This window comes from Pelmatolapia mariae, linkage group LG13 (genome assembly GCF_036321145.2).
Source record: "Pelmatolapia mariae isolate MD_Pm_ZW linkage group LG13, Pm_UMD_F_2, whole genome shotgun sequence".
Taxonomy (NCBI): Eukaryota; Metazoa; Chordata; class Actinopteri; order Cichliformes; family Cichlidae; genus Pelmatolapia; species Pelmatolapia mariae.
This window is the reverse complement of record NC_086238.1, coordinates 23,386,260-23,405,446: the sequence shown is the minus strand read 5'-3', so window position 1 is coordinate 23,405,446 and position 19,187 is coordinate 23,386,260. Positions and strand designations below refer to the sequence as shown.

The 19,187-nt window shown below is 38.3% G+C and overlaps 2 long non-coding RNA genes across 3 annotated transcripts; both read right to left on the bottom strand.

Annotated features, from left to right (window-relative positions):
• Positions 1–11,749: 11,749 nt before the first annotated feature.
• On the bottom strand, positions 11,750–12,765 carry LOC134640234 (uncharacterized). The gene is made up of 2 exons (XR_010095423.1): positions 12,421–12,765; positions 11,750–11,962 (listed from the first exon to the last, which is right to left on the bottom strand). It is a non-coding gene; the product is annotated as an uncharacterized LOC134640234 (long non-coding RNA).
• A 142-nt stretch (positions 12,766–12,907) lies between these two features.
• Positions 12,908–14,547, bottom strand: LOC134640381 (uncharacterized). Of its 2 annotated transcripts, XR_010095466.1 has the most exons (5): positions 14,512–14,547; positions 13,734–13,845; positions 13,320–13,422; positions 13,055–13,206; positions 12,908–12,941 (listed from the first exon to the last, which is right to left on the bottom strand). It is a non-coding gene; the product is annotated as an uncharacterized LOC134640381 (long non-coding RNA). The 2 variants fall into 2 exon arrangements; XR_010095465.1 differs by lacking the exon at positions 14,512–14,547 and having other exon boundaries at positions 13,734–13,951.
• Between the last annotated feature and the right edge of the window lie 4,640 nt (positions 14,548–19,187).

Below are 19,187 nucleotides of genomic sequence, written 5' to 3'. Positions count from 1 at the left end.
ACTTTGAGTGAGTGCACTTAGGAATACAACCACCATCAGTGTCTCCATTCAAAGTGATCTTGATATGAAACATAGAACTCAATTTGATAGACGTTATCAGGTAGAATTTGTAGCAGTTGTTGTGTACAACTGGTCCAAGCAGATGCACTTACTGAATTCAAGAGACAAGTTCTTGCATGAGTTGGACCAATAATACAGACTTGTAATGAACGCTCTTCCTTACCAGTGAGTCCTGAAGTTCTTTTGGAATATCCTGTGTTGTCTTTGTCACCAAATCCATGAGGGATACCTGGATATGAGTCTCCTTTTATATGAACTCAATACTCCTCTTGCAGTCCCACCCACATTTAAATCAACGACGTTCAATCATGAAGCTAATGGTTGGCTAACGACGGTTGTAGCACCCCATTGTATTTTGTTGTCATCTTTTGTCACCAGTAGCTGTTGAAGGTTTTGTGCGGTTTCAATCACAGTCATCTTATTAACACATAAATCAACGATTCCCTGAACTATTCAAAATAATGAATTCCCCACATAGGAGCACTAAGGAAAAAAGGAAAACCTCAAGTGTTTCCATTGGAGGGGTCTCTACTTGAGATGGTCTTTCCGTGATCCATGTTAACTAAAGTTTGCTTCAAAGTGTCTAATTGTTGTAAACTCATATGGAAGGTCACTTTGAGAGGGTGCACTTAGGAATACAACCACCATCAGTGTCTCCATTCAAAGTGATCTTGATATGAAACATAGAACTCAATTTGATGAACCTAACATGGATAGTCAAGTAGTATTTGTAGCAGTTGTTGAGTGTCTCTATATGAGATCCTCTTTAAGTGAAACTTATAATCTAATGTTTGCTTCAAAGTGTCTAATTGTTGTAAACTCATATGCAAGGTCACTTTGAGTGGGTGCACTTAGGAATACAACCACCATCAGTGTCTCCATTCAAAGTGATCTTGATATGAAACATAGAACTCAATTTGATAGACGTTATCAGGTAGAATTTGTAGCAGTTGTTGTGTACAACTGGTCCAAGCAGATGCACTTACTGAATTCAAGAGACAAGTTCTTGCATGAGTTGGACCAATAATACAGACTTGTAATGAACGCTCTTCCTTACCAGTGAGTCCTGAAATTCTGTTGGAATATCCTGTGTTGTCTTTGTCACCAAATCCATGAGGGATACCTGGACATGAGTCTCCTTTTATATGAACTCAATACTCCTCTTGCAGTCCCACCCACATTTAAATCAACGACGTTCAATCATGAAACTAATGGTTGGCTAACGACGGTTGTAGCACCCCATTGTATTTTGTTGTCATCTTTTGTCTCCAGTAGCTGTTGAAGGTTTTGTGCAGTTTCAATCACAGTCATCTTATTAACACATAAATCAACGATTCCCTGAACTATTCAAAATAATGAATTCCCCAAATAGGAGCACTAAGGAAAAAAGGAAAACCACAAGTGTTTCCATTTGAGGGGTCTCTACTTGAGATGGTCTTTCCGTGAACCATGTTAACTAAAGTTTGCTTCAAAGTGTCTAATTGTTGTAAACTCATATGCAAGGTCACTTTGAGTGGGTGCACTTAGGAATACAACCACCATCAGTGTCTCCATTCAAAGTGATCTTGATATGAAACATAGAACTCAATTTGATAGACATAATCAGGTAGAATTTGTAGCAGTTGTTGTGTACAACTGGTCCAAGCAGATGCACTTACTGGATTCAAGAGACAAGTTCTTGCATGAGTTGGACCAATAATACAGACTTGTAATGAATGCTCTTCCTTACCAGTGAGTCTTGAAGTTCTTTTGGAATATCCTGTGTTGTCTGTGTTTCCAAATCAATGAGTGATACCTGCACATGAGTCTCCTTTTATATGAACTCAAGACTCCTCTTGCAATCCCACCCACATTTAAATCAACGACATTCAATCACGAAATTAATTAACACATAAATCAACGATTCCCTGAACTATTCAAAATAATGAATTCCCCAAATAGGAGATACTAAGGAAAAAAGGAAAACCACAAGTCTTTCTATTTGAGGGGTCTCTACTTGAGATGGTCTTTAAGTGAACCATGTTAACCAAAGTTTGCTTCAAAGTGTCTAATTGTTGTAAACTCATATGCAAGGTCACTTTGAGTGAGTGCACTTAGGAATACAACCACCATCAGTGTCTCCATTCAAAGTGATCTTGATATGAAACATAGAACTCAATTTGATAGACGTTATCAGGTAGAATTTGTAGCAGTTGTTGTGTACAACTGGTCCAAGCAGATGCACTTACTGAATTCAAGAGACAAGTTCTTGCATGAGTTGGACCAATAATACAGACTTGTAATGAACGCTCTTCCTTACCAGTGAGTCCTGAAGTTCTTTTGGAATATCCTGTGTTGTCTTTGTCACCAAATCCATGAGGGATACCTGGATATGAGTCTCCTTTTATATGAACTCAATACTCCTCTTGCAGTCCCACCCACATTTAAATCAACGACGTTCAATCATGAAGCTAATGGTTGGCTAACGACGGTTGTAGCACCCCATTGTATTTTGTTGTCATCTTTTGTCACCAGTAGCTGTTGAAGGTTTTGTGCGGTTTCAATCACAGTCATCTTATTAACACATAAATCAACGATTCCCTGAACTATTCAAAATAATGAATTCCCCACATAGGAGCACTAAGGAAAAAAGGAAAACCTCAAGTGTTTCCATTGGAGGGGTCTCTACTTGAGATGGTCTTTCCGTGATCCATGTTAACTAAAGTTTGCTTCAAAGTGTCTAATTGTTGTAAACTCATATGCAAGGTCACTTTGAGTGGGTGCACTTAGGAATACAACCACCATCAGTGTCTCCATTCAAAGTGATCTCGATATGAAACATAGAACTCAATTTGATGAACCTAACATGGATAGTCAAGTAGTATTTGTAGCAGTTGTTGAGTGTCTCTATATGAGATGGTCTTTAAGTGAAACTTATAATCTAATGTTTGCTTCAAAGTGTCTAATTGTTTTCAAACTCATATGCAAGGTCACTTTGAGTGGGTGCACTTAGGAATACAACCACCATCAGTGTCTCCATTCAAAGTGATCTTGATATGAAACATAGAACTCAATTTGATAGACGTTATCAGGTAGAATTTGTAGCAGTTGTTGTGTACAACTGGTCCAAGCAGATGCACTTACTGAATTCAAGAGACAAGTTCTTGCATGAGTTGGACCAATAATACAGACTTGTAATGAACGCTCTTCCTTACCAGTGAGTCCTGAAGTTCTTTTGGAATATCCTGTGTTGTCTTTGTCACCAAATCCATGAGGGATACCTGGACATGAGTCTCCTTTTATATGAACTCAATACTCCTCTTGCAGTCCCACCCACATTTAAATCAACGACGTTCAATCATGAAACTAATGGTTGGCTAACGACGGTTGTAGCACCCCATTGTAATTTGTTGTCATCTTTTGTCTCCAGTAGCTGTTGAAGGTTTTGTGCAGTTTCAATCACAGTCATCTTATTAACACATAAATCAACGATTCCCTGAACTATTCAAAATAATGAATTCCCCAAATAGGAGCACTAAGGAAAAAAGGAAAACCACAAGTGTTTCCATTTGAGGGGTCTCTACTTGAGATGGTCTTTCCGTGAACCATGTTAACTAAAGTTTGCTTCAAAGTGTCTAATTGTTGTAAACTCATATGCAAGGTCACTTTGAGTGGGTGCACTTAGGAATACAACCACCATCAGTGTCTCCATTCAAAGTGATCTCGATATGAAACATAGAACTCAATTTGATAGACATAATCAGGTAGAATTTGTAGCAGTTGTTGTGTACAACTGGTCCAAGCAGATGCACTTACTGGATTCAAGAGACAAGTTCTTGCATGAGTTGGACCAATAATACAGACTTGTAATGAATGCTCTTCCTTACCAGTGAGTCTTGAAGTTCTTTTGGAATATCCTGTGTTGTCTGTGTTTCCAAATCAATGAGTGATACCTGCACATGAGTCTCCTTTTATATGAACTCAAGACTCCTCTTGCAATCCCACCCACATTTAAATCAACGACATTCAATCACGAAATTAATTAACACATAAATCAACGATTCCCTGAACTATTCAAAATAATGAATTCCCCAAATAGGAGATACTAAGGAAAAAAGGAAAACCACAAGTCTTTCTATTTGAGGGGTCTCTACTTGAGATGGTCTTTAAGTGAACCATGTTAACCAAAGTTTGCTTCAAAGTGTCTAATTGTTGTAAACTCATATGCAAGGTCACTTTGAGTGAGTGCACTTAGGAATACAACCACCATCAGTGTCTCCATTCAAAGTGATCTTGATATGAAACATAGAACTCAATTTGATAGACGTTATCAGGTAGAATTTGTAGCAGTTGTTGTGTACAACTGGTCCAAGCAGATGCACTTACTGAATTCAAGAGACAAGTTCTTGCATGAGTTGGACCAATAATACAGACTTGTAATGAACGCTCTTCCTTACCAGTGAGTCCTGAAGTTCTTTTGGAATATCCTGTGTTGTCTTTGTCACCAAATCCATGAGGGATACCTGGATATGAGTCTCCTTTTATATGAACTCAATACTCCTCTTGCAGTCCCACCCACATTTAAATCAACGACGTTCAATCATGAAGCTAATGGTTGGCTAACGACGGTTGTAGCACCCCATTGTATTTTGTTGTCATCTTTTGTCACCAGTAGCTGTTGAAGGTTTTGTGCGGTTTCAATCACAGTCATCTTATTAACACATAAATCAACGATTCCCTGAACTATTCAAAATAATGAATTCCCCACATAGGAGCACTAAGGAAAAAAGGAAAACCTCAAGTGTTTCCATTGGAGGGGTCTCTACTTGAGATGGTCTTTCCGTGATCCATGTTAACTAAAGTTTGCTTCAAAGTGTCTAATTGTTGTAAACTCATATGGAAGGTCACTTTGAGAGGGTGCACTTAGGAATACAACCACCATCAGTGTCTCCATTCAAAGTGATCTTGATATGAAACATAGAACTCAATTTGATGAACCTAACATGGATAGTCAAGTAGTATTTGTAGCAGTTGTTGAGTGTCTCTATATGAGATCCTCTTTAAGTGAAACTTATAATCTAATGTTTGCTTCAAAGTGTCTAATTGTTGTAAACTCATATGCAAGGTCACTTTGAGTGGGTGCACTTAGGAATACAACCACCATCAGTGTCTCCATTCAAAGTGATCTTGATATGAAACATAGAACTCAATTTGATAGACGTTATCAGGTAGAATTTGTAGCAGTTGTTGTGTACAACTGGTCCAAGCAGATGCACTTACTGAATTCAAGAGACAAGTTCTTGCATGAGTTGGACCAATAATACAGACTTGTAATGAACGCTCTTCCTTACCAGTGAGTCCTGAAATTCTGTTGGAATATCCTGTGTTGTCTTTGTCACCAAATCCATGAGGGATACCTGGACATGAGTCTCCTTTTATATGAACTCAATACTCCTCTTGCAGTCCCACCCACATTTAAATCAACGACGTTCAATCATGAAACTAATGGTTGGCTAACGACGGTTGTAGCACCCCATTGTATTTTGTTGTCATCTTTTGTCTCCAGTAGCTGTTGAAGGTTTTGTGCAGTTTCAATCACAGTCATCTTATTAACACATAAATCAACGATTCCCTGAACTATTCAAAATAATGAATTCCCCAAATAGGAGCACTAAGGAAAAAAGGAAAACCACAAGTGTTTCCATTTGAGGGGTCTCTACTTGAGATGGTCTTTCCGTGAACCATGTTAACTAAAGTTTGCTTCAAAGTGTCTAATTGTTGTAAACTCATATGCAAGGTCACTTTGAGTGGGTGCACTTAGGAATACAACCACCATCAGTGTCTCCATTCAAAGTGATCTTGATATGAAACATAGAACTCAATTTGATAGACATAATCAGGTAGAATTTGTAGCAGTTGTTGTGTACAACTGGTCCAAGCAGATGCACTTACTGGATTCAAGAGACAAGTTCTTGCATGAGTTGGACCAATAATACAGACTTGTAATGAATGCTCTTCCTTACCAGTGAGTCTTGAAGTTCTTTTGGAATATCCTGTGTTGTCTGTGTTTCCAAATCAATGAGTGATACCTGCACATGAGTCTCCTTTTATATGAACTCAAGACTCCTCTTGCAATCCCACCCACATTTAAATCAACGACATTCAATCACGAAATTAATTAACACATAAATCAACGATTCCCTGAACTATTCAAAATAATGAATTCCCCAAATAGGAGATACTAAGGAAAAAAGGAAAACCACAAGTCTTTCTATTTGAGGGGTCTCTACTTGAGATGGTCTTTAAGTGAACCATGTTAACCAAAGTTTGCTTCAAAGTGTCTAATTGTTGTAAACTCATATGCAAGGTCACTTTGAGTGAGTGCACTTAGGAATACAACCACCATCAGTGTCTCCATTCAAAGTGATCTTGATATGAAACATAGAACTCAATTTGATAGACGTTATCAGGTAGAATTTGTAGCAGTTGTTGTGTACAACTGGTCCAAGCAGATGCACTTACTGAATTCAAGAGACAAGTTCTTGCATGAGTTGGACCAATAATACAGACTTGTAATGAACGCTCTTCCTTACCAGTGAGTCCTGAAGTTCTTTTGGAATATCCTGTGTTGTCTTTGTCACCAAATCCATGAGGGATACCTGGATATGAGTCTCCTTTTATATGAACTCAATACTCCTCTTGCAGTCCCACCCACATTTAAATCAACGACGTTCAATCATGAAGCTAATGGTTGGCTAACGACGGTTGTAGCACCCCATTGTATTTTGTTGTCATCTTTTGTCACCAGTAGCTGTTGAAGGTTTTGTGCGGTTTCAATCACAGTCATCTTATTAACACATAAATCAACGATTCCCTGAACTATTCAAAATAATGAATTCCCCACATAGGAGCACTAAGGAAAAAAGGAAAACCTCAAGTGTTTCCATTGGAGGGGTCTCTACTTGAGATGGTCTTTCCGTGATCCATGTTAACTAAAGTTTGCTTCAAAGTGTCTAATTGTTGTAAACTCATATGCAAGGTCACTTTGAGTGGGTGCACTTAGGAATACAACCACCATCAGTGTCTCCATTCAAAGTGATCTTGATATGAAACATAGAACTCAATTTGATGAACCTAACATGGATAGTCAAGTAGTATTTGTAGCAGTTGTTGAGTGTCTCTATATGAGATCCTCTTTAAGTGAAACTTATAATCTAATGTTTGCTTCAAAGTGTCTAATTGTTTTCAAACTCATATGCAAGGTCACTTTGAATGGGTGCACTTAGGAATACAACCACCATCAGTGTCTCCATTCAAAGTGATCTTGATATGAAACATAGAACTCAATTTGATAGACGTTATCAGGTAGAATTTGTAGCAGTTGTTGTGTACAACTGGTCCAAGCAGATGCACTTACTGAATTCAAGAGACAAGTTCTTGCATGAGTTGGACCAATAATACAGACTTGTAATGAACGCTCTTCCTTACCAGTGAGTCCTGAAATTCTGTTGGAATATCCTGTGTTGTCTTTGTCACCAAATCCATGAGGGATACCTGGACATGAGTCTCCTTTTATATGAACTCAATACTCCTCTTGCAGTCCCACCCACATTTAAATCAACGACGTTCAATCATGAAACTAATGGTTGGCTAACGACGGTTGTAGCACCCCATTGTATTTTGTTGTCATCTTTTGTCTCCAGCAGCTGTTGAAGGTTTTGTGCAGTTTCAATCACAGTCATCTTATTAACACATAAATCAACGATTCCCTGAACTATTCAAAATAATGAATTCCCCAAATAGGAGCACTAAGGAAAAAAGGAAAACCACAAGTGTTTCCATTTGAGGGGTCTCTACTTGAGATGGTCTTTCCGTGAACCATGTTAACTAAAGTTTGCTTCAAAGTGTCTAATTGTTGTAAACTCATATGCAAGGTCACTTTGAGTGGGTGCACTTAGGAATACAACCACCATCAGTGTCTCCATTCAAAGTGATCTCGATATGAAACATAGAACTCAATTTGATAGACATAATCAGGTAGAATTTGTAGCAGTTGTTGTGTACAACTGGTCCAAGCAGATGCACTTACTGGATTCAAGAGACAAGTTCTTGCATGAGTTGGACCAATAATACAGACTTGTAATGAATGCTCTTCCTTACCAGTGAGTCTTGAAGTTCTTTTGGAATATCCTGTGTTGTCTGTGTTTCCAAATCAATGAGTGATACCTGCACATGAGTCTCCTTTTATATGAACTCAAGACTCCTCTTGCAATCCCACCCACATTTAAATCAACGACATTCAATCACGAAATTAATTAACACATAAATCAACGATTCCCTGAACTATTCAAAATAATGAATTCCCCAAATAGGAGATACTAAGGAAAAAAGGAAAACCACAAGTCTTTCTATTTGAGGGGTCTCTACTTGAGATGGTCTTTAAGTGAACCATGTTAACCAAAGTTTGCTTCAAAGTGTCTAATTGTTGTAAACTCATATGCAAGGTCACTTTGAGTGAGTGCACTTAGGAATACAACCACCATCAGTGTCTCCATTCAAAGTGATCTTGATATGAAACATAGAACTCAATTTGATAGACGTTATCAGGTAGAATTTGTAGCAGTTGTTGTGTACAACTGGTCCAAGCAGATGCACTTACTGAATTCAAGAGACAAGTTCTTGCATGAGTTGGACCAATAATACAGACTTGTAATGAACGCTCTTCCTTGCCAGTGAGTCCTGAAGTTCTTTTGGAATATCCTGTGTTGTCTGTGTCACCAAATCCATGAGGGATACCTGGACATGAGTCTCCTTTTATATGAACTCAATACTCCTCTTGCAGTCCCACCCACATTTAAATCAACGACGTTCAATCATGAAACTAATGGTTGGCTAACGACGGTTGTAGCACCCCATTGTATTTTGTTGTCATCTTTTGTCTCCAGTAGCTGTTGAAGGTTTTGTGCGGTTTCAATTACAGTCATCTTATTAACACATAAATCAACGATTCCCTGAACTATTCAAAATAATGAATTCCCCACATAGGAGCACTAAGGAAAAAAGGAAAACCACAAGTGTTTCTATTTGAGGGGTCTCTACTTGAGATGGTCTTTCCGTGAACCATGTTAACTAAAGTTTGCTTCAAAGTGTCTAATTGTTGTAAAATCATATGCAAGGTCACTTTGAGTGGGTGCACTTAGGAATACAACCACCATCAGTGTCTCCATTCAAAGTGATCTCGATATGAAACATAGAACTCAATTTGATGAACCTAACATGGATAGTCAAGTAGTATTTGTAGCAGTTGTTGAGTGTCTCTATATGAGATGGTCTTTAAGTGAAACTTATAATCTAATGTTTGCTTCAAAGTGTCTAATTGTTTTCAAACTCATATGCAAGGTCACTTTGAGTGGGTGCACTTAGGAATACAACCACCATCAGTGTCTCCATTCAAAGTGATCTTGATATGAAACATAGAACTCAATTTGATAGACGTTATCAGGTAGAATTTGTAGCAGTTGTTGTGTACAACTGGTCCAAGCAGATGCACTTACTGAATTCAAGAGACAAGTTCTTGCATGAGTTGGACCAATAATACAGACTTGTAATGAACGCTCTTCCTTACCAGTGAGTCCTGAAGTTCTTTTGGAATATCCTGTGTTGTCTTTGTCACCAAATCCATGAGGGATACCTGGACATGAGTCTCCTTTTATATGAACTCAATACTCCTCTTGCAGTCCCACCCACATTTAAATCAACGACGTTCAATCATGAAACTAATGGTTGGCTAACGACGGTTGTAGCACCCCATTGTAATTTGTTGTCATCTTTTGTCTCCAGTAGCTGTTGAAGGTTTTGTGCAGTTTCAATCACAGTCATCTTATTAACACATAAATCAACGATTCCCTGAACTATTCAAAATAATGAATTCCCCAAATAGGAGCACTAAGGAAAAAAGGAAAACCACAAGTGTTTCCATTTGAGGGGTCTCTACTTGAGATGGTCTTTCCGTGAACCATGTTAACTAAAGTTTGCTTCAAAGTGTCTAATTGTTGTAAACTCATATGCAAGGTCACTTTGAGTGGGTGCACTTAGGAATACAACCACCATCAGTGTCTCCATTCAAAGTGATCTCGATATGAAACATAGAACTCAATTTGATAGACATAATCAGGTAGAATTTGTAGCAGTTGTTGTGTACAACTGGTCCAAGCAGATGCACTTACTGGATTCAAGAGACAAGTTCTTGCATGAGTTGGACCAATAATACAGACTTGTAATGAATGCTCTTCCTTACCAGTGAGTCTTGAAGTTCTTTTGGAATATCCTGTGTTGTCTGTGTTTCCAAATCAATGAGTGATACCTGCACATGAGTCTCCTTTTATATGAACTCAAGACTCCTCTTGCAATCCCACCCACATTTAAATCAACGACATTCAATCACGAAATTAATTAACACATAAATCAACGATTCCCTGAACTATTCAAAATAATGAATTCCCCAAATAGGAGATACTAAGGAAAAAAGGAAAACCACAAGTCTTTCTATTTGAGGGGTCTCTACTTGAGATGGTCTTTAAGTGAACCATGTTAACCAAAGTTTGCTTCAAAGTGTCTAATTGTTGTAAACTCATATGCAAGGTCACTTTGAGTGAGTGCACTTAGGAATACAACCACCATCAGTGTCTCCATTCAAAGTGATCTTGATATGAAACATAGAACTCAATTTGATAGACGTTATCAGGTAGAATTTGTAGCAGTTGTTGTGTACAACTGGTCCAAGCAGATGCACTTACTGAATTCAAGAGACAAGTTCTTGCATGAGTTGGACCAATAATACAGACTTGTAATGAACGCTCTTCCTTACCAGTGAGTCCTGAAGTTCTTTTGGAATATCCTGTGTTGTCTTTGTCACCAAATCCATGAGGGATACCTGGATATGAGTCTCCTTTTATATGAACTCAATACTCCTCTTGCAGTCCCACCCACATTTAAATCAACGACGTTCAATCATGAAGCTAATGGTTGGCTAACGACGGTTGTAGCACCCCATTGTATTTTGTTGTCATCTTTTGTCACCAGTAGCTGTTGAAGGTTTTGTGCGGTTTCAATCACAGTCATCTTATTAACACATAAATCAACGATTCCCTGAACTATTCAAAATAATGAATTCCCCACATAGGAGCACTAAGGAAAAAAGGAAAACCTCAAGTGTTTCCATTGGAGGGGTCTCTACTTGAGATGGTCTTTCCGTGATCCATGTTAACTAAAGTTTGCTTCAAAGTGTCTAATTGTTGTAAACTCATATGGAAGGTCACTTTGAGAGGGTGCACTTAGGAATACAACCACCATCAGTGTCTCCATTCAAAGTGATCTTGATATGAAACATCCCAGATAGCAAGGAAACATTGAAACAATGTTGAGTCAATATCAGGCGACGTCATTGAAGCAACGTTGAAGTGTGACGTTGACCCAACGTCACTCTTGCACCCATTTTTAACGTTGAAACAACGTCAGGTTTTGATGTTGAATCAATGTTGAAACCTGACATTGATTCGACGTTATATTTTCTAACACTGTTGACATTGAAACAATGTCAGATTCTGATATTGAAACACTGTTGAGCTATGGTATTGATTTTCCACCTCTTTCGCACAGTTGCTTTTTATTGAAAAAAAACAAAAAACCAAAAAAGGTCAATAGACATGTATCATTTGCAAAATACTTTATTAAAAGACAAAGTTTCCTATTTACATTTCTATGTTTCACGTCACTTTTTATTATTTACTCCGGGATGGGGATGGATGATGTGCTTCCTGCGCGCCACCCGTACGATCTGGAGCATATCTGAGCCATTTCTGGACTGCTTGAGCAAAGACCAACTCAGACATAGAGTTCGCCCCTACCTGCTGCGCCAGGCCATCTAGGACAAAAAATAGACACACACACAAAAAAAGGGAATTAGAGCACATGAATAAGCTCTTGTTAATTGTCTTCAGCAGGGAGAAAGTATGTAAACTCCTAGGCTGATAAACATGAAAGTCACCAGGCGGAAATCAGCAAACTGCCGCATTTGATTCCCAAAGAGCTATAAGCTGAAAATGTGATATGTCTTAGCATGGTGTGCCGTGTATCCTTTAAAAAAAAAAAAGAAAACATGGGTCCTCGGGCTGTACAAAGTGTACAACCCGAGGACAAAACAAGCCGAAGACCAAAGACTCCATCTCCAGATTAACCGGACATGAAAGTCTTGTTATTAAGAAAGACAAAGTAATATAGCAAAAAACAGACATAGGAAATGTGAAACGCACCCAGCACATCAATTGATCCCTTTATTGTTCACTTTAGGCTCATAAAACTACAATAAATGTTAAAACTTACCAAATATGCATCTGCACGGCGCTGTCTCTTTAAATGCCCTTTTTTGCTTTGTCTGGTCCTTGTTTTTTTTCCCCTGTCCAGTTGAGTACAGAGGCCAGCTCCTTTGTAATGGCATAAACCATTACACGGCGGACTCGCACCTCCAGTGTGGTGCAGCAGCACCAATCAACGCAAAGCGTCTCACCTATAGACACATTTTATGAGATGGAATTAGCGAGTCTCATGTCTTAAATGTGTATGCAAGTGCTTGTGTGTTTACTTCATGTAATTGATGATAGAAACATGTCATTTAGTTTTCCCTAAAGCCTGATTTTCAAGTCATACAAAGAATAAACCAAAGTATTGGCAGTGCAATGTATTTCTATTCCCTTTTGTTGGATATTCATTTGTTAGTTCTTGTAACTGCTAAAAGTGTTTACTAGTTTTTGCCTGTCACATATATTTGTTATACCATGTAAACTGTGAAATTCCAAGATTTTCAAACTTGCCTTGTAATAGTGGCTTCACAGAGTCTCTGGAATCTACAGAAAAAAAAAATCACAACAAGATGACATTCAGGAGTATAAACTGGTGTTTTGAAGATAAGAGTACAATGACATTGTGATGCAGCTTTAAAGCTTTTTTAAAAGCATACCATCTATAGGGAAGACATCAGACTCTGCATGCTGGGGAGATCGCAAAGCTGTGTCGGTTTGTGCCGGAGTGGCGAAAGGTGCCGGAAGCTGGGTGGGGCATTATGATGGTTGCTATCAGTGGGCTGGGGGGCAGACTGCGGAGTGATGAGGGCTGTTTAGAAAAAGATAATTTTTTAAGTATTTAAGAATACAGACAACTTGTGAAAAAAGTTTCCTTGTGTCAGACACAGATATGTACACAGACACTAGACAGTATTTTATTACCTGGTATTTTCACTCGAGGGGCCTGGGGAAACCGTTTTTTTGTAGGCTTTCCCCACAAAAAAACTCATCCTCTGAGTCCGTATATGTGTACAGGGGATTTGGTCTAAAGAAAAGAAATTAAAAACGGTCTTAAGTAATTGTAAATATGCTTTTGGCATATTGTTTCCTAAAGTTAGTTTGATTTCTAACAACACACACAGGAAACAGAGACGTGCAAGAAGGTACAGCATACAATGAATTTTTGAAGTGCACAAGTGTACACGGCTTTGCATTTTTAAAAAGTTTACAAACTTCCACTTTTTGGACTATATTATGTGGTGATATTGCAGTATGCAAGCACCACAGATATGTATAAAAGACAAGATCATAAATTCTTAACAATCAAAGATATGTTTGTGAATATAAAGGTTTTACTTGTGCTTTCTTTTAAGACTGGTCTGGGTTTCTTCTTCGGACTGAAGGTCAGACGTATCACAGCGTTCACGTGGATATCTCTGAAGACTGCGTTCTGCTTCGTGAAATGTGCCTGGAAATACAAACACAATGTATGGCCAGACATACATTACGTGTGGACAAAAGGTGCAAACGCATAGAAAAATCAGCGGTTTCAAAAATACGCTGGTACGTGTGGACGTAGCCTTATTCATTATTCAAGGCACAAACGGAAAGTGATGTACGCGTGCAACTTAAAGTTAGGTGAGCGTGCAACGTACAGTCACGTGGGCATGCTGCGTGAGCTTTCAAACTGAGTCTAAAGTTTTCGTGTGCGCATTGAAGCGAGTGCTCTCCAATCATCAAAAGTAACAAAGTCATTGAACACGTTTATACAGTTAACTTTACGTTTATCAATCATATATCACAGATTTAGAATTTTTTGTAGTACTAAGCAACTACAGAGCGAAAGTCTGGGTCAAGCGCCGAGGCGACGGCAAGAACAAAGGAAACCTCGAAGCGTTAAAGCTAGCTTTGTAAGGGAATATAACGAAGAAATTATGAAACAAAAATGTTTTCTTTGTTGATATACTTTGTTCGCAGTGCAATTTATTTGTTGCCGGATTGTAAGAAGTAGACACAATTTAAATAACAGTAAAAAAAAAACTCGTTAATGTACAACATTAACAAGTTTTTTTTTATTGTTATTCAAATGCAAACATGGAAATACCGAGTAGGAAAAAAAATCATTCATTCTTACCTTATACTAATCATGGTGCGGGCCAGTGCAGTGCATGAACTGATGCCTTCTCCGGTCAATTCCGCTGAGAGTAAATTAAATGTCCCGCTCTACTGTAGAAGACAATGAATACCGGGGGAGGGGGGGGGATGTACCAATGTGAGAGGGGTGCTGTGGAATAGTCCAAGTGATCGCTGCTTTAATTTCCTGGTCAACTATACATAAATTGCACGTAGACACGATTTTTTAAAGCTGGTGAACTAGACCAAGTCATTGATAACAAATGAACAATAAATCTACTTTCTCTGGTACTTTATACCCGATCAGTTGCAATGCAATTTAATGCTCAACTACAAATCGATGGTTTTTGATGGTGACCGGAGCCGAATGATCGTCAACTATAAATAGACGTTTTCTCGATGTTGTTGTTGTCACCTGGTCGACTATAAATAGATCAAATATCAATGACAAAAAAACAACGGTGAATCAACATCGTTACAACGTCTCTATAGTAAGACCGTCGGTTTACCACAGTATTTCAACGTTGTTACAACACTGGCATTTCAACCCCGACCATATACGAGGGTTCGGATGAAAAATCAACATAGATTCAATGTCGTCTTGCTATCTGGGATAGAACTCAATTTGATGAACCTAACATGGATAGTCAAGTAGTATTTGTAGCAGTTGTTGAGTGTCTCTATATGAGATCCTCTTTAAGTGAAACTTATAATCTAATGTTTGCTTCAAAGTGTCTAATTGTTGTAAACTCATATGCAAGGTCACTTTGAGTGGGTGCACTTAGGAATACAACCACCATCAGTGTCTCCATTCAAAGTGATCTTGATATGAAACATAGAACTCAATTTGATAGACGTTATCAGGTAGAATTTGTAGCAGTTGTTGTGTACAACTGGTCCAAGCAGATGCACTTACTGAATTCAAGAGACAAGTTCTTGCATGAGTTGGACCAATAATACAGACTTGTAATGAACGCTCTTCCTTACCAGTGAGTCCTGAAATTCTGTTGGAATATCCTGTGTTGTCTTTGTCACCAAATCCATGAGGGATACCTGGACATGAGTCTCCTTTTATATGAACTCAATACTCCTCTTGCAGTCCCACCCACATTTAAATCAACGACGTTCAATCATGAAACTAATGGTTGGCTAACGACGGTTGTAGCACCCCATTGTATTTTGTTGTCATCTTTTGTCTCCAGTAGCTGTTGAAGGTTTTGTGCAGTTTCAATCACAGTCATCTTATTAACACATAAATCAACGATTCCCTGAACTATTCAAAATAATGAATTCCCCAAATAGGAGCACTAAGGAAAAAAGGAAAACCACAAGTGTTTCCATTTGAGGGGTCTCTACTTGAGATGGTCTTTCCGTGAACCATGTTAACTAAAGTTTGCTTCAAAGTGTCTAATTGTTGTAAACTCATATGCAAGGTCACTTTGAGTGGGTGCACTTAGGAATACAACCACCATCAGTGTCTCCATTCAAAGTGATCTTGATATGAAACATAGAACTCAATTTGATAGACATAATCAGGTAGAATTTGTAGCAGTTGTTGTGTACAACTGGTCCAAGCAGATGCACTTACTGGATTCAAGAGACAAGTTCTTGCATGAGTTGGACCAATAATACAGACTTGTAATGAATGCTCTTCCTTACCAGTGAGTCTTGAAGTTCTTTTGGAATATCCTGTGTTGTCTGTGTTTCCAAATCAATGAGTGATACCTGCACATGAGTCTCCTTTTATATGAACTCAAGACTCCTCTTGCAATCCCACCCACATTTAAATCAACGACATTCAATCACGAAATTAATTAACACATAAATCAACGATTCCCTGAACTATTCAAAATAATGAATTCCCCAAATAGGAGATACTAAGGAAAAAAGGAAAACCACAAGTCTTTCTATTTGAGGGGTCTCTACTTGAGATGGTCTTTAAGTGAACCATGTTAACCAAAGTTTGCTTCAAAGTGTCTAATTGTTGTAAACTCATATGCAAGGTCACTTTGAGTGAGTGCACTTAGGAATACAACCACCATCAGTGTCTCCATTCAAAGTGATCTTGATATGAAACATAGAACTCAATTTGATAGACGTTATCAGGTAGAATTTGTAGCAGTTGTTGTGTACAACTGGTCCAAGCAGATGCACTTACTGAATTCAAGAGACAAGTTCTTGCATGAGTTGGACCAATAATACAGACTTGTAATGAACGCTCTTCCTTACCAGTGAGTCCTGAAGTTCTTTTGGAATATCCTGTGTTGTCTTTGTCACCAAATCCATGAGGGATACCTGGATATGAGTCTCCTTTTATATGAACTCAATACTCCTCTTGCAGTCCCACCCACATTTAAATCAACGACGTTCAATCATGAAGCTAATGGTTGGCTAACGACGGTTGTAGCACCCCATTGTATTTTGTTGTCATCTTTTGTCACCAGTAGCTGTTGAAGGTTTTGTGCGGTTTCAATCACAGTCATCTTATTAACACATAAATCAACGATTCCCTGAACTATTCAAAATAATGAATTCCCCACATAGGAGCACTAAGGAAAAAAGGAAAACCTCAAGTGTTTCCATTGGAGGGGTCTCTACTTGAGATGGTCTTTCCGTGATCCATGTTAACTAAAGTTTGCTTCAAAGTGTCTAATTGTTGTAAACTCATATGCAAGGTCACTTTGAGTGGGTGCACTTAGGAATACAACCACCATCAGTGTCTCCATTCAAAGTGATCTTGATATGAAACATAGAACTCAATTTGATGAACCTAACATGGATAGTCAAGTAGTATTTGTAGCAGTTGTTGAGTGTCTCTATATGAGATCCTCTTTAAGTGAAACTTATAATCTAATGTTTGCTTCAAAGTGTCTAATTGTTTTCAAACTCATATGCAAGGTCACTTTGAATGGGTGCACTTAGGAATACAACCACCATCAGTGTCTCCATTCAAAGTGATCTTGATATGAAACATAGAACTCAATTTGATAGACGTTATCAGGTAGAATTTGTAGCAGTTGTTGTGTACAACTGGTCCAAGCAGATGCACTTACTGGATTCAAGAGACAAGTTCTTGCATGAGTTGGACCAATAATACAGACTTGTAATGAATGCTCTTCCTTACCAGTGAGTCTTGAAGTTCTTTTGGAATATCCTGTGTTGTCTGTGTTTCCAAATCAATGAGTGATACCTGCACATGAGTCTCCTTTTATATGAACTCAAGACTCCTCTTGCAGTCCCACCCACATTTAAATCAACGACATTCAATCACGAAATTAATTAACACATAAATCAACGATTCCCTGAACTATTCAAAATAATGAATTCCCCAAATAGGAGATACTAAGGAAAAAAGGAAAACCACAAGTCTTTCTATTTGAGGGGTCTCTACTTGAGATGGTCTTTAAGTGAACCAAGTTAACCAAAGTTTGCTTCAAAGCGTCTAATTGTTGTAAACTCATATGCAAGGTCACTTCGAGTGGGTGCACTTAGGAATACAACCACCATCAGTGTCTCCATTCAAAGTGATCTTAATATGAAACATAGAACTCAATTTGATGAACCTAACATGGAGGGTCAGGTAGAATTTGCAGCAGTTGTTGAGTGTCTCTATATGAGATCCTCTTTAAGTGAAACATATAATCTAAAGTTTGCTTAAAAGTGTCTAAGTGTTGTAAACTCATATGGAAGGTCACTTTCAGAGGGTGCACTTAGGAATACAACCACCATCAGTGTCTCCATTCAAAGTGATCTTAATATGAAACATAGAACTCAATTTGATGAACCTAACATGGAGGGTCGGGTAGAATTTGTAGCAGTTGTTGAGTGTCTGTGTATGAGATGGTCTTTAAGTGAACCAAGTTAACCAAAGTTTGCTTCAAAGCGTCTAATTGTTGTAAACTCATATGCAAGGTCACTTTGAGTGGGTGCACTTAGGAATACAACCACCATCAGTGTCTCCATTCAAAGTGATCTTGATATGAAACATAGAACTCAATTTGATAGACGTTATCAGGTAGAATTTGTAGCAGTTGTTGTGTACAACTGGTCCAAGCAGATGCACTTACTGGATTCAAGAGACAAGTTCTTGCATGAGTTGGACCAATAATACAGACTTGTAATGAATGCTCTTCCTTACCAGTGAGTCCTGAAATTCTGTTGGAATATCCTGTGTTGTCTTTGTCACCAAATCCATGAGGGATACCTGGACATGAGTCTCCTTTTATATGAACTCAATACTCCTCTTGCAGTCCCACCCACATTTAAATCAACGACGTTCAATCATGAAACTAATGGTTGGCTAACGACGGTTGTAGCACCCCATTGTATTTTGTTGTCATCTTTTGTCTCCAGTAGCTGTTGAAGGTTTTGTGCGGTTTCAATTACAGTCATCTTATTAACACATAAATCAACGATTCCCTGAACTATTCAAAATAATGAATTCCCCACATAGGAGCACTAAGGAAAAAAGGAAAACCACAAGTGTTTCTATTTGAGGGGTCTCTACTTGAGATGGTCTTTCCGTGAACCATGTTAACTAAAGTTTGCTTCAAAGTGTCTAATTGTTGTAAACTCATATGCAAGGTCACTTTGAGTGGGTGCACTTAGGAATACAACCACCATCAGTGTCTCCATTCAAAGTGATCTTGATATGAAACATAGAACTCAATTTGATAG